Here is a 14,594-nt window from a genome sequence, read left to right on the forward strand (position 1 = left end):
TACTGGTCCCTCCTTACCTTTTTCATTGCCCTTCATGGCTCACAACATTATCATTAACCAAAGCAAACCTTTTCTGGTGACATGGGTTTTCATGAACAAAAACTCTTCAAGCAATTCCTTTTCATATAAGTACTGCATATATGCCAAGAGTCTCTTAATCTGCACATCACTGGCTTTGCCCAAATGTGAAGTAAAAGATCTACTAACGTGTACATCCAATAGTAACTGCTTTTACACATTTGTACCATGGATGTTTTGCAATTTCCATTTCAGAGAATTTTGCCAAATTCCCTAGTCTGCTTTCTTTGAGAATTAGACTCGCCACTAACTTGGGAGAGAGTCTTATGAACTCTTCAACAGTAGTGTGACTTGTGCCTGCTTTTCTCTACATGAAGTGGGGCACCGAATATTGTCTCGGTCAGTGACAGAAAAGCCACTATTTGATAAAAAGGGCAGTTTACAATGAGGTAGGGTTTAGGGGATGGCTGTCTCAATAAAATCTAATTTTAGATATCCATCAGCATGCTTTTCATCCTTATTTGGTCACTTACGTTAAATCATCCTACTCATGGAATCATTTGTCCCACCAGCTACAGATACATATTCTATATTTTCACTGGTGTCCTGTTCACTGTTAAAGTTCTAACATTACTCTGAGTGCTAATATGACTCATTCCATTCTACTTTTTCCCTTCACCATTGAGCCATTTTTTTTTTCAAATTGGCGGATAGCTGTGATACATGAAAATTTATGTGAACAATAATGGCAGATGAAATAAAAACATGTCAACTGAGATGAACTTCATTCAGCTGACCACGTATTGTCTAAGACAAAGTGACTGACAGTCTTTCTAGCACAGATACTATCTTTAAGAGGGTAAAGATTATTAAGAACAGGATTCCCATGAAAATAATATTATTTCTAATAAGTAAAATGTGTATGAATAAAATGACTTCATTGGTTTATCCCCCAGAACTGCCAAAGCACCTGCAGACCACCTGACGGAATGGAATGGGGGTGGGGAGATCCAGATGAGCCACACTGAAAAACTGCTCTCAGACTTCCAGCTTGACTTGGGTCTATGTCACACTCCACCAAAAACTGTCATGGATCTCAGACCCACTGTCAACTCAAGCTGAACCTCATGAAAAAGTTATCTTCATATCTTTTCCCCTCATCCCTTACCCTATGTCCAACTTCCAGCCAGCCCTCTTACCACCCCTGGTCTATGCAAACTTACCCTCAACATCTCAAGTCAGGAAGCTTGGGATAACCTCTGCTCAATTTCTCATATCGAAATGTGGTCAAATTCTATTGGTCTTTCTCTAAGGCAGTAGTTCTCAATCTTGGCAACTCATTAGAATCACCTGGAGAGCTTTAAAAAGATTAAAAATACCGTTGCCTAGACTCCACTCCGTATCAGTTTGACCACAATCTCTGGGATGAGGCCCCAGTACTTATGTTTTTACAAAGCTTCCCCAATGACTCTGACACGTAGGCAGAATAAGAATCGCTGCCATAGGTGGCACTGCTCGAAGGCATCTCCCATAGTGGCCCCTCCATTACTATGTCTGAATATTCTCACCCACCTGCTGGGATCACCATCTCTCATCAGGGCTACTGTGACAAGCTCCCTGCTGGATTCTCTGGCTAGTGGATCTACTGATGCTGGTGCCTTTTACACCTATTGTTGCCACAGATCTCAAATGGCCTTCATCATCTTTCCCTCTGGCTGTTCTTCTCTCCCTCCAGGATGGTGGTTCTCAACTTGACTGCGCTTTGGAATCGTTGGGGCCTTTCAAGTACCAGCATCCAGGCCGCAACCCACACCCAATACATCATCACCTCTGGGGATGGGAACCAGGCACAAGTGTTGCTAAAAAGCAGCCCAGATTGAGAATCAATACTGTGGGACCTGAAGTATCTTTCTATGACCACGTCTAGCTTCATTTAGCAACGACTACTGAGCTCGGTTCTGGCTTCCTGACAGCCATTCTCAATAGGGAAATTTCTTCACTCAAGAACTTATAGTCCTACTGGCAGAGACAGACTTGAAAAACCAATCTTTAAATCACAGTGATGTCAGTACTACAACGGAAATATGAAAAATCTTTTATAGGACACAGAGGAGGGAGCAATTAAAGGCCTGAGGAAGGCTTCTTGGAGGAAATTATACTTGAACGGGGTCTTGAGGGTATCATCAGACTAGAAGAGTAAAAGGGAAAAAGGATGTTTTCTTAGAAACATATGTTTATCTTTTAAAATACTTTTATTCTTGGAGTGCCTGGGTGGCTCAGTCGGTTAAGCTTCTCTCTCCCCTCTCTCTGCCCTTCCCCCACTCATTCTCAAATTTTTTTAAATATATTTTTATTATTGACACACTGATGCAGAATATATTTTTTAAGTTTTTATTTTTTTAATGTTTATTTATTTTGAGAGGGAGTGCACAAGCGTACGCAGCTAGCAAGAGGGGGAGGGGCAGAGAGCGAGAGGGAGAGAGAAGAGAGAAGGAGAGACAATCCCAAGCAGACTCTGTGGTCAGCACGGAGCCTGATGTGGGATTTGATCTAGCGAACTGTGAGACCATGACCTGAGCCAAAACCAAAAGTCCGATGTTTAAGTGACTGAGCCATCTGGGCACCCCTAAGTTTTTATTTACTTAAGTAATCTCTACACCCAACATGGGGCTCGAACTCATGACTCCAAGACCAAGAGTTGCATGTCTTCCAACGAAGCCAGCCAGGTGCCCCCATAATACTTTTATTATATATTTTTGATAACTTAGGACAGGGTTTCCCAACCTTTTTTTCCAACCAATATAGCTAACTGCCACAGCCATAGGTACATTTTCAACTTACTTCTAAGGCTTTTTGTGTATTTTGACTTTTTAAAATAGACTTTATTTTTTAGAGTAGTGTTAGATTCACATCAAAATTAAATGGAAGGTACAGAGATTTCCCCTATAGCTCTTAACCCTACACAGGCAGAGCCTCCTCCATTATCAGCTTCCCTGCACCAGAGTGGTACATTTGTTACAACTGATTAACCTACATCGATATACTATTATAACACAGAGTCTACAGTCTACATTAAGGTTCACCCAGGTGTTACATACTATGGGTTTGGACAAATGTAAAATGATATGTATCCACCATTGTAGTACCATATGGGACAGTTTCACTGCCCTAAAAATTCTCTTCACTTTTCCTATTCATCCCTCCCCACCCTCAATCCCTATTAACCACCGATGTTTATACTGTCTCCATGTTTGTTTGTTTGTTTTTTTTTTTGTCTTTTTCAGAATGTCATGTAGTCAGAATCATACAGTATACTGTAAATTGGCTTCTTTCACCTAGTAATATGCATTTAAGGTTTCTCCATGTCTTCATGGCTTGATAGCTCACTTCTTTTTGGTGACGAATGACACTCCACTGTCTGGATGTACCACAGTTTATTTATCCAATTCACCCACTAACGGACCTTTTGGTTACTTCCAACTTTTGACAGTTATATGAAGAAAGCCTTTATAAACACCAGTGTGCAAGTTGTTGTGTGGACATGTTTTCAACTTTGGTTACAATACCAAAGAGTGTGATTGCTGGGTCATACGGTAAGAGTGTGTTTAGTTTTGTAAGAAACTGCCAAACTGTCTTCCAAAGTGGCTGTACCATTTTGCATTCCCACTGGTAATGAATGAGAGTCCCCGTTGCTCCACCGCCTCACCTGCATCTGGTGTTTGGCCATCCTAATAGGGATGTGCACCTCCTAATGGCATCCTAATAGTGCACCTCATTTTTGTTTTAATTTGCATTTCCCTGACGACATGTGACATGGAGCATCTTTTCATCCTCCCAACCTTTTCAATGCCATGATACACATAGAAAATATCTGTAAATTCTCTGGATTAAACACCAAGCTTGCCTGTGGCTAAAGGTAATAGGTCTGGGACTCCGGCTGCCCCTGGTCCTTCCCAGCCACCTGAAAGCTGAGGGCATCTAGATTTCAGCATACCTGTTACACATCTACAAAACACCAGCATGCCATGGCACACCTGTGGGGATGCTCCGAATGAGGATGCCTTTAGCTACCAGTAACAGAAAGCCAATTCAAACTAACTTAAATAATGAGGGGTCTTATTCTCTCATATAACAAGACAGGCAGGAGCTAAATGCTTCCAGGTATAGAATGTCAGGTCCTGTTCTGCTTCTCAGCCACAGTCTCTGCAGTGCCTTACTCTGGGTATTGGCTTCCTTTTTAGGTCAGTGGCAAGACGGCTGCCACATTCCTAGGTATCACATCCAAATGTGATCGAGAAAGGTCAAGAGAAAAAGAGACGTGTCCTTCCTTATGTGTCTATTTCTCTCAGTGAACAAACCCCTTTCTCTTTCTCGGAAGTATGTAAAAAGTCACCCCTTATAGTCCTTGGCTAGAATCTTGTAAAATGCCCCTGCCTAACCACATTCTTGACAAGGGGAAAGAGGACACCATGACTGGCTCAGATGAAGCAGGATTTACTAAGGGAAATGTGGACAGGATTCATCTTCTCTGAGAAACAGAGAGGGGCAAAGAATCAAACAGAATCAAGGCTCTTCCAGCAAGCAAGACAGTGGAACTGGATTTTAGGCCGGCAATCAATGGGGTCAGCCTCAGTGTACTTACTTCATGTTGGAAACAGGCTATAGAGCACAGTGGCCAAGGGAGTCAGGCAGTGGGCTCAAATCCCACTGGACCATCGACTAACTGGATGTGCAGCCTTTAGTTTCTTCTCTCTGAAAAAGGAATAACCAGAGTCCCTAACTAAGAGGGCTGCTGGCAGGAATAAATGTATAGTGCTTAGAACAGACTCTGGCATACATTAAGGCTTAATCAACATTAGTGGTCATCTTCACCTCCAAGGCATCTGTCATAGATTATAAACAGCTAATGGGCAGGGACCAGATCTGTGGGGGAGAAGACTTCTCTCTGATGAGTACTGAGCCCAGTACCATGCTCAATTAGGCATTCAATAATTCATTTGTGCATTTTTTGCATATTAATAACTTAATTAAACGGTAAACTTCTTCTTTTTTAGAAAAATGTTCAATGTATACTTTTGAGAGAGAGAGAGAGACAGACAGACAGAGCATGAGCAGGGGAGGGACAGGGAGAGAGAGGGACATACTGATTTCAAAGCAGGCTCCAGGCTCTGAGCTGTCAGTACAGAGCCTGACACCGGGCTTGAACTCATAAACCGTGAGATCATGACCTGAGCCAAAGTCAGATGCCTAACCAACTGAGCCACCCAGGCACCCCAAAAGGTACAGTTCATCTTATTGCTAGCAAAAGCTGTTACTGACTAAAAGTAACATTTTACCATTACAAATACTTCAAAAACTCTATTGCTCACTGAAAAATATATTAAGAGAAATACAATAATTATTATTACTTACAATGAGTATTTACTGAGCCTTTACTATGTGCTGGAGACTGCTATCAATGCCTTACATACATTATCTCATTTAATCCTAAAACCAATCCATGGAGTCAGGTTTGCCAGTAAAATACTTTTTTTTTTAGAGAAAGATAGAGAGTGCATGAGCAGGATACAGGGCCAGAGGGAGAGAGAGAGAGAGAGAGAGAGAGAGAGAGAGAGAGAGAGAGAGATTGAGACTCTCAAGCAGGCTCCATGCTCAGCACAGAGCCCTATGTGGGGGCTTGATCCCATGACCCTGGGATCATGACCTGAGCTGAAACTAAGAGACACTCAAGTGACTGAGCCATCCAGGCGTCGCTACCAGTGAAACTGTCTTAAAGCTAACCTCAAACAAAATACAGATTTGTCTTCAAAGTGTTAATGTTTCCACAGTACAACATCAAATGAAAACTTGAGCTACCTAATTTCTAGTTTTAAGACATGTTTTCTCTTCTGCCTCCCTTCCCTACTCCTATTTTAACATTGCTAAAATCAGAATGCATCTTACATTCAATGTTTATATTTACTATAGTAGAGTGTGTGTGTGTGTGTGTGTGTGTGTGTGTGTGTGTGTGTGCTTGCGCGCGCGCGCGCGCGTCTGTATTTGCCCGGTTATGATCTTGGAAGTGCACTTGCATAAAGAAGGAAACACAGGGGGCGCTTGGGTGGCTCAGTCAGTTAAGCGTCCGACTTCAGCTCAGGTCATGATCTCACGGTGAGTTCGAGCTCCATGTTGGGCTCTGTGCTGACCGCTCGGAGCCTGGAGCCTGCTTCAGATTCTGTCTCCTTCTCTCTCTGCCCCTCCCCCACTTGTGCTCTGTCTCTATCACAAATAAATAAATCCAAAAAAAAAATTAAAAAAAAGAAGGAAACACAGCAGTTACAGCCATCATGGAGTCAGCCTCCATGTTTTACTCATTAACCCTCATTAACCAAATGTATGCTGATGAGATGCTCTCTTCTACAGACGGCCTTAAATTGGGAACTGAACAACTAATTGGAGTATCACATTTCCCCTGGAGCCAGTAGCCAAACAATTCCCATCTTAATTGTAGAAATTATTGTGAAGAATAATTGTGAAGCAGTGAGGGCCTGAACGTTAAAGAGTGAGGATATGTCCCCGATCCTGCAGGTGGTTTACAGTCAAGATTTAGCACTTTGCTTCAGTCCAGGGACCAAGTGATGAACTAGAAATTCAAGGACACCACTTAACTCCTGGATCTATCACTAATTTGCTGGATGCTATGGGCAGTTACTGAAATGCCCTGGGCTCTCATTCTTCATCTGCTAAAGGATATCAACTGTCCCTACAGAATGTCTAAGGATATTAAGAGTAACTAATGAGATTGTTTCGGTTCCAACATAACTCAAATTTTCTCCCACTCATATCTGTTTCCTCTCTTACCGCACAGAAGGCCCCCATCTCCCACCCCATTAATGATTCAACCCATTAAAGAAATCAGCTCCTCGCCTGGCACCTAATAACACAGTTCTGCTTCATTACTTTTTGAATGAACTTCATTCTCTTCAATCTTCTATAAGAATCTATTCAATTTCAAAAAAGTAGATGTTAACAAGAAATCAATAGCATAAAGAACTAAAGAGAGATGTCACCTGTTCCAAGCAATGGCCTCTGAATGTCCTCCTGCCCCCAGGCTTTCTCCACCTAGTCCCATGTGGGGAACAGAAGCAATCGACACAGGACTCCCTCGCTCTTTCACCACCAAATTTACCACCCTACCTGTACCCGCCTCCATGTTTGCCTCCTCTTCTCTGACAGGGAGGTGAGCCTCTTCTGCTCCCATCGAAGGTCCACTCTGCTCTAACTCTGGACCCCCATCTCTTGTGCCACCACCACGCATGTGCCACCATCACCCATCCTTTCTCTCCTTTCTCATCACTTCTTCCTCTTTACGCAGATCATTCTCATCAGCACACACGTGTGCTCTGATACAGTCTGTCCTTGAAACATGTCCTTGAAACATGGGACTTCGCAGGTTGCCCAGCAACTTCTCCAGCCCTCTGGTCCTCTTTACAACAGAACTCTTTGAAAGAGCTTCCTGTACTTATGTCTCAACTTCCTGCCCCCATCCTCTCCTTAACTCTCTGCAAGTAAGCGTCCTTTTCCACCATTCCATCACCATTGCTCTTTTCAAGGTCACCAGTGACCTCCACTGGACCAAATCCCACAGTCCTCATGTAATCCACTTCTCAGTGGCTCACACTCTTGCCCACCACATCTCAGTGCTCACACCTCTTATCCTCTCTTTCTACCTCCTTCTACAACATGCTCTTCCAGCCATGACCTTAAATACCATCTGCATCCTAAACACTCTCCAAATTTATATCTCCAGTCAGGGGCTTCCCTTTGAATTCTAGTGACAGTTCCACTTAGACATCTCAAAATCAATGAATTTAAAACGAATCTTGATTTTCTCTTACAATCTTATTCTTTCCCTGCTGTTTCCATCTCAACAAAATGGCATCAACATTTTGTTCAGGCCACAAATCTTTAAGTGGTCCCGGTCTCCTCTTTCTTTCCTGTCTTACACACAATCCTCTCCAAACTCTTATCAGCTCTATTTTCAAAATATCCCAAATATGAACACTTCTTACCTCATTCACTACCACCACCCCAGTCCAAGCTATCATTTTCTCTCACATGGATTTTTCCATTTGCTTTCTAATTTCTTTGCATGCTTCTTCTCTTACCTGTCCCTATCCCCCAAACCAAAATATCAGGCATCCATCCAGAATGACCATTTCAAGGTATAAATCAAATCATGTTACTAACTACACAAAACCTTCAGGTGGTTCCCCCTACCACGCAAAATGAAAGACCTAGAAGGCCTTACACAACTGGGTCCTCAGCAACTTCTCCATGTACACTTCCTGCCATTCTTCCCTTTAGTCATTCAGCATAAGAAACCTGGCCTTCTTGGCAGTTTTTCCAACTTGCTAAATACGTGTCTACTTCAGGGGCTCTGCTTCACCTGGCCCGCTCGGCTGATTCCAACAGGTCTGTGCTCAAATATCACATCATTAGAGAGTTCCCCCTGAACTGGCCATATACAATAGCAATTTCCCCCCATAGCCAACATCATACTCAATGGTGAAAAGATGAAAGCTCTTCTTCAAAGATCAAAATAAGACAAGGATAAGGATGCCCACGACACCACTGTATCAACACAGTATTGGAAGTCCTGGCCAGAGCAATTAGGGAAAATATAAGAAAGAAATATAAGGCATCCAAATTGGAAAAGAAGAAGTAGAACCACCACCATTTGCAAAAGAGCAAGTTCCATACTCTTAGTGCCCTTACCCTGCTTTATTCTACCTAGCACTTTCATTATCTCCCCACATACGCACTCATTTATTATTTGTCTCCCCCAACAGGACTTAAGCTCCATAAAGGAATGAACTTTGTCTGGTTTGAACAACTAGAACAGTATGTACTACATAGTAAGTGTAAGTGTTCAACAAGTATTTGTTAATTGACAGACTGCATGGATGACTAAATTCTTGGGCTTCTTTACTGTTTTTCTGAAATGGACACTTTTTAAGTTTCTACATGGTATTCACTGACTGGCACAGGTAACTTATGCCCTGCCTAACAGGCTTCACACCATTCCCCCTGAACTCCACGTCCACAGGCAAGCCCCACCCTAGCCCCTCAGAGCAGGCCCATCTGTCCTTGGGGACCGTGAGTTCCTCCAGGGCACATTTTCTGCATTAATTTGCATCCCCTGTGCTAAGGGTTTCTGGTACCAAGTGGCTGTTGACTACGTGTTTACAGATTTAAATAATATGCCCGGTATGACTCGGCAACTCTGGGGAGGAAAAATAAATAACCCAGCTATAGTGAGATAAAGCAATACTGTACCTAGATTTATCAGAAATTATTTTCCATAGCATAGATCTTACCAATACTGAGATAGTAATAGTTGAAAAAAATAACACTGAGATGCATATAAAAAAAAGAAGGGAAGGTATACTGGAGGGAAATAAAAAGCCAAGTGTAAAATCTAAACTTTGGCTTGTGAGGGGGGAAAAAAAACAAAACAAAAAAACCCAAAACTATGAAACAACATAATCTTTTCTGTTCTGAAGAGTAATAGAGTACTCAAAAGCTATAATCATTACAGCAATATCAGACAAAGCAAAAAAAGAGTCTTGGTTAAATTGAATAAATTTTATCTATAATTTCCAAAAAAAACTTGGTTTCGAAGACTCACAGGCATTCTGTGTCTGGTACTCAACTTACCCAGGAGACTGAAGGAGCAAGAATGGCAACAATAACAAACTAGTTATACACGGTTGAGCCTCGTCTAGATGCCAGACACTGTGCCAGGCGCCGAGGACAGAAGTACAAATAAGACACAGTAGACTGTGAGTTCCTTGAGAACCGGGCCTATGAGAAGGAAACATGAACACAGACCAACACAAGAATGAAAAGTACAGTAATAGAAACATGTAGAATGTACCATGGGAAAAGAGGAGGCTGGGATGAACTCACGCTGAGGGATCAGATGGACCACTGAGGATGATACTCCTGAAGCAACTTTTCAGAGATGAGTACAGGCTTGCCAGGCAGCAAAGGGGGTGGGGGTGGGGAAACAGGGACAAGTTGGGCCCAAGGAACAAGATGTAAGAAGATGCAGAGGCCCAAAAGACCTGGATGGGGGAGGAATCTGAGCTGAGAAGAAATCTGGTTCTGTGCGGTGCCGTGTTATGACCTGGGCACAGGCAGGCAGGAAAGGGCCTTGTATACTGTGCTAAGGTGATCAGCAGCCAATTCTAGTCACTTTTCAGACAGGTTGGATAATCAGGTTTGCGATTTAGGAGGACGGTTCCGTTATGGTGAAGAAAACAGATTTTGAGGGGAGCAAGGCCAAAGGCAGGGGCACCCAGGAGGAGGCTTCCTCAAAAGCCAACTGAAATGACAGGGTTTCTAATCAGGAAACACCCTCAGAAGGGAGAAGAGAGGGCTCAGAAAGCCCTCAAGAAGCTCAGGAAGCGTCAGATGACTGACTGATGGAGTGAGTGGGAGGTCAGCAAGAGTTCAGACTCACGTGGAGCTTTGTGACCTCGGTCACTGCGTGGATGGCAGCGCCACTAACCAAAAGAGAAGAGGGGAAGATGGAAGGGAGGAGGGTGACAACTATTAAAGAACTGGTGCATCCATGCACTCACCTCGGCCGGAACGTGGCAGTGGGGCCTCCATTACACTCGGGTTGTTCTCTGGAGCTTCCAGAGCCAGCCTGAGGAGAAAGTAGGTGGGACATCCCTGCCTGTGGCCTCTCTGGAGAGATCTGGTCTCACAGGGTCAAGGGCATTGCTTCCCTGGTACTGTGCCCCTACACTTGTTGCACCACACAAAGGTCACAGTAAATAAAGCAGAAGTGACATAGTTGACCTCACCTGCTGAGAGAAAGTGAAAAACCACAGGACTTGGCTCCCCACAGCCTTCAAACAATGCAATAAGTTTACTGGCACATGAATAAGTTGTTTGGAAGGAAGCATGTAATTTTTGAAGACTTCAACATTTTCTTACTACCTCTGTTTGTTTCTTCTTCAGTATTATTACTTCCATATAAGATAAACATTTCAGTCATAATATGAAAACATTTTGGAATTTTATCCAGTTTTGGTGAATAAAAAAGAATTAATAAATTGTTAACCTTCTAAACTACCACTATAATCAATTTCAGTAAGTTCTTATTAGTGTCATTACAATGCAAACTACAAGCAAAAGTTAAGAATACCATAAAGTCCTTTGAGGAAAACTCTTGGTCCACACAGGGGCCCCACATGTTAATGAAAAGAACACAGGCCCAGAGGATTTCTGGTTGCAAGTCAGGTGGAATAAGCTCCCATCACCCCCTCTCTCCCAATGAAGGCAAATCTGAGATATTGACAGATGCATGGAATGACTATTTGAAGACTCTGAAAAAGAAATAGCAGAAAAAGTTGTAGATAAAGACTAGAACTCAAAATACTATGGAACCAGTGAAATCTCCATTTATCACGCAATTATTTCCAGGCTGGACTCAAAGCAATGATAAGGTACTAAAGATCCATGCGGGGAGGGGGGCAGATGACAAATTCCCCATTTCCTCTTCTTTTCTTTTCTCTGTTTGCTCACTCCCTAGCCCGAGGCAATCTACAGTGGCTGTGGTGACAGGCAGTGGAGACAGCAGGGGGGAGGAGGGGGTGGTGGAAAGCACCTAAAACTGAGGGAGGTAAGCTTCCTTTGAAGCCTTGGTCCAAAAGGCTGGGGTAAACACCTACTGCTTTTTTTTTTTTTTTTTTTCCTATGTCAATACTTCTGCTGTTTGACCCTGAACAAGGGCACAGATGTGGGCAGTGTATAACAGAAGGGGGCAACTAAAGCCCCAGCTTTCTGGTCAGAGGACCAAAAAAAAGGAGACCCAGGTAACCAGATAGTAAAGGAAGACTTCAGAGAGGGAAGGGCCCAGCACCCAATAACACTGTTTATAAACTTCTGAGTTTACTCCCAACCCAAGCCATGTATGTGGGGATCTGACCATAAACAGCATACCAAAGAGTTTGAGAACTGCACAAAAGACCACTAGGCTTCCCATAGGGTGGTACAGAGGATGGACAAATCCAAACAGCAGTGCAAAGACTTTTAAAACAGGGCAGACATTGAAACCGTAATCTACAAACGACTGGTCAGAATTTCTAGCCTAAACCTAACTGCACTGGTTGCATGCTTAAAAAAAAAGAAATTATTCATAGATTTAAACAAGACACAAATCTCATTAAAATTTAAAGTGTCCTGAATATAATCCTAAATTATTTGTCACGTGAAGAATCAAGACGATGTCAGTCACATGAAAAAGACAGTCAATGCATGACAATGCAGAGATGACAGAGACGTTAAAATTATCTGAGAAAGACTTTAAAGTAGTTGTAAAATGCTCAAGGAAGTAAGGGTGAACACTATTGAAATAAAATGGTAGAAAGTTTCAGCAAAGAAATAGAAGATACAAAGCAGAAGCAAAAAAACAAACAAAAACCCTCACTGGATAGGCTCAATAACAGATTAAAAGTGACAAAGGAAAGATTCAGTAAACTTGAAGATATAGTGATAGAATCCAAGCTGAACAACAAAGAGGAAAAAAAAATTAAAAAAAAAAAATGCTCAAAGCTTCAGGTTCCTGTGTAATAACACTAAGTTAACATTGTGTCATTTAAAGTCCCAAAGAGAGGAGAGACTGCAGTGCAGGAAAAAATACTTGAGGGGCGACTGGGTGGCTCAGTCAGTTAAGTGACCGACTTTGGTTCAGGTCGCGATCTCACAGTTTGTGAGTTTGAGCCCCGCATTGGGCTCTGTGCTGACAGCTCAGAGCCTGGAGCCTGCTTCCAATTCTGTGACTCCCAATCTCTCTCTGCCCCTCTCTTGCTCTGTCTCTCTCCCTGTCAAAAATAAATAAACATTAAAAAAAATTTTTTTTTAAATATTTGAAGACATGATGGCTGACAACCCCACAAATCTGCCAAAAGATATAAACCTACAGATTCAAAAAGATGGGCAAGTTTAAGCAAAATCAACTGAAAGAAATCAATTCCAAAACAAATCAGACTCAAACTGCTGAAAACTATAGACGAAAAACTCCTGAAAGCATCCAGAAAAATCACTTATAAGGGGACAATGATTTGAATGACTGTGGATTTCTCATCAGAAACTAGAGGCCAGAGGAAGTAACAGTATTTTTAAAGTGCTAAAAGAAAAGATATACCCAGGAGTCTACGTGAAAATATCCTTCAAATAATATAATGACACACTCAAATGAAGGTAAATTAAGATAATTTCTTGTTAGCAGATGTGCTCTAAAATTGGAAAAGAAAGTTCTTCAAACACATAAAAAAAGACACCAGAAGAAAATCTGGAATATTAGAAATGAAGGAAGAACAAGAGAAATGGCAAATGTCTCTATAAATATAATACTTCTCTTACTGAGTTCTTTAAAATATGTTTGACAGTTGGAAGTAAATATAACACTGTCTGGTGAGATTTACAATCTTTGCAGATGTTATATACAAGACAAGTACAACACAAGAGAGACAGGTAAAGGAACGCTTATACAACTCTGTCTAATGACAGCAGAACAGAAACTCTTTTGAAGTGCATGTGAACATTCACCAAGACACAACATATCCTGGGTCATAAAAACCTCAAATTAAAAAAAAAAAATTGAAACCACAAAAAATTTGGTCTCTGACAATAACAGAATTAACTAGATATCAATAATAAAAGAGGAGAATCTCCAAACAATTGGAAATCAATCAACACCTTCTAAACAGCCCATGGGTCAAAGAGAAAGTCTCAAAGGAAATTAAAAAATATTGAAGTGAACAAAAATGAAAGCATAATATATCAAGATGTGTGGAATACAGCTAAAGCAGTGCCTAAGGGAAATTTATGTCATAAAGTGTTTATATGAGTAAAGAAAGGTCTCAAATCAACAAGCTAAGTTTCTATCTTTAGAGATTAGAAAAAGAAGAGAAAAATAAATACAAAGCAAGCAGAGGAAGGAAGTAATAAAAATACGGGCAGAAATCTATTAAACTATAAACAGAAAAAACAACAAGAGAGAAAAATCAAAGAAACCAAAAGTTGGTTCTTGGAAAAGATCAATAAAAGTGATAAATCTCTACTCAGAAAGACAAAAATAAACAAACAAACAAACAAATAAATAAAGACAAAAGAAGCAAATTACCAATATCAGGAATGAAATTATCATTACACACTCTGCAGACATTAAGAGGATAGTAAGGGAATACTATCAGCTATTCTACACACAAAAATTCAACAACTTCGATAAAAGACAACAAGTGCATGAAAACCACAAACATGCAAAACTGCCAAGATGAAACCGATAACCTGAATAGTACTGTAACTTTAATAAAACTGAATTCGTAATTAGAAAACTTCTAAGAAAGAAATTCTCTAGGCCCAGATGGTTTCACTGGTGGTTTCTACCAAATGTATAAAGAATAAATAACATCAATTCTACATAATCTCTTGCAGAAAACAGAAGAAGAAAACAAAACAACAAAACAAAACAAGCAAAAAAAACCTCCCACACTTCCCAGCTCAGTTTGATAAAGTCA

General features: G+C 41.3%; 1 protein-coding gene and 1 long non-coding RNA gene across 7 annotated transcripts in view; both read right to left on the minus strand.

Annotated features, from left to right (window-relative positions):
• Window positions 1-14,594, minus strand: part of AOPEP (aminopeptidase O (putative)) — a 245,583-nt gene that overhangs the window by 119,293 nt on the left and 111,696 nt on the right. The window lies entirely within an intron of this gene.
• LOC121014187 (uncharacterized) lies at window positions 9,631-12,765 on the minus strand. Its single transcript, XR_005783077.1, has 2 exons — window positions 10,647-12,765; window positions 9,631-9,864 (listed from the first exon to the last, which is right to left on the minus strand). It is a non-coding gene; the product is annotated as an uncharacterized LOC121014187 (long non-coding RNA).

This window comes from Herpailurus yagouaroundi, unplaced genomic scaffold (assembly GCF_014898765.1).
Source record: "Herpailurus yagouaroundi ecotype Mexico unplaced genomic scaffold, PumYag 201, whole genome shotgun sequence".
Classification (NCBI taxonomy): domain Eukaryota; kingdom Metazoa; phylum Chordata; class Mammalia; order Carnivora; family Felidae; genus Herpailurus; species Herpailurus yagouaroundi.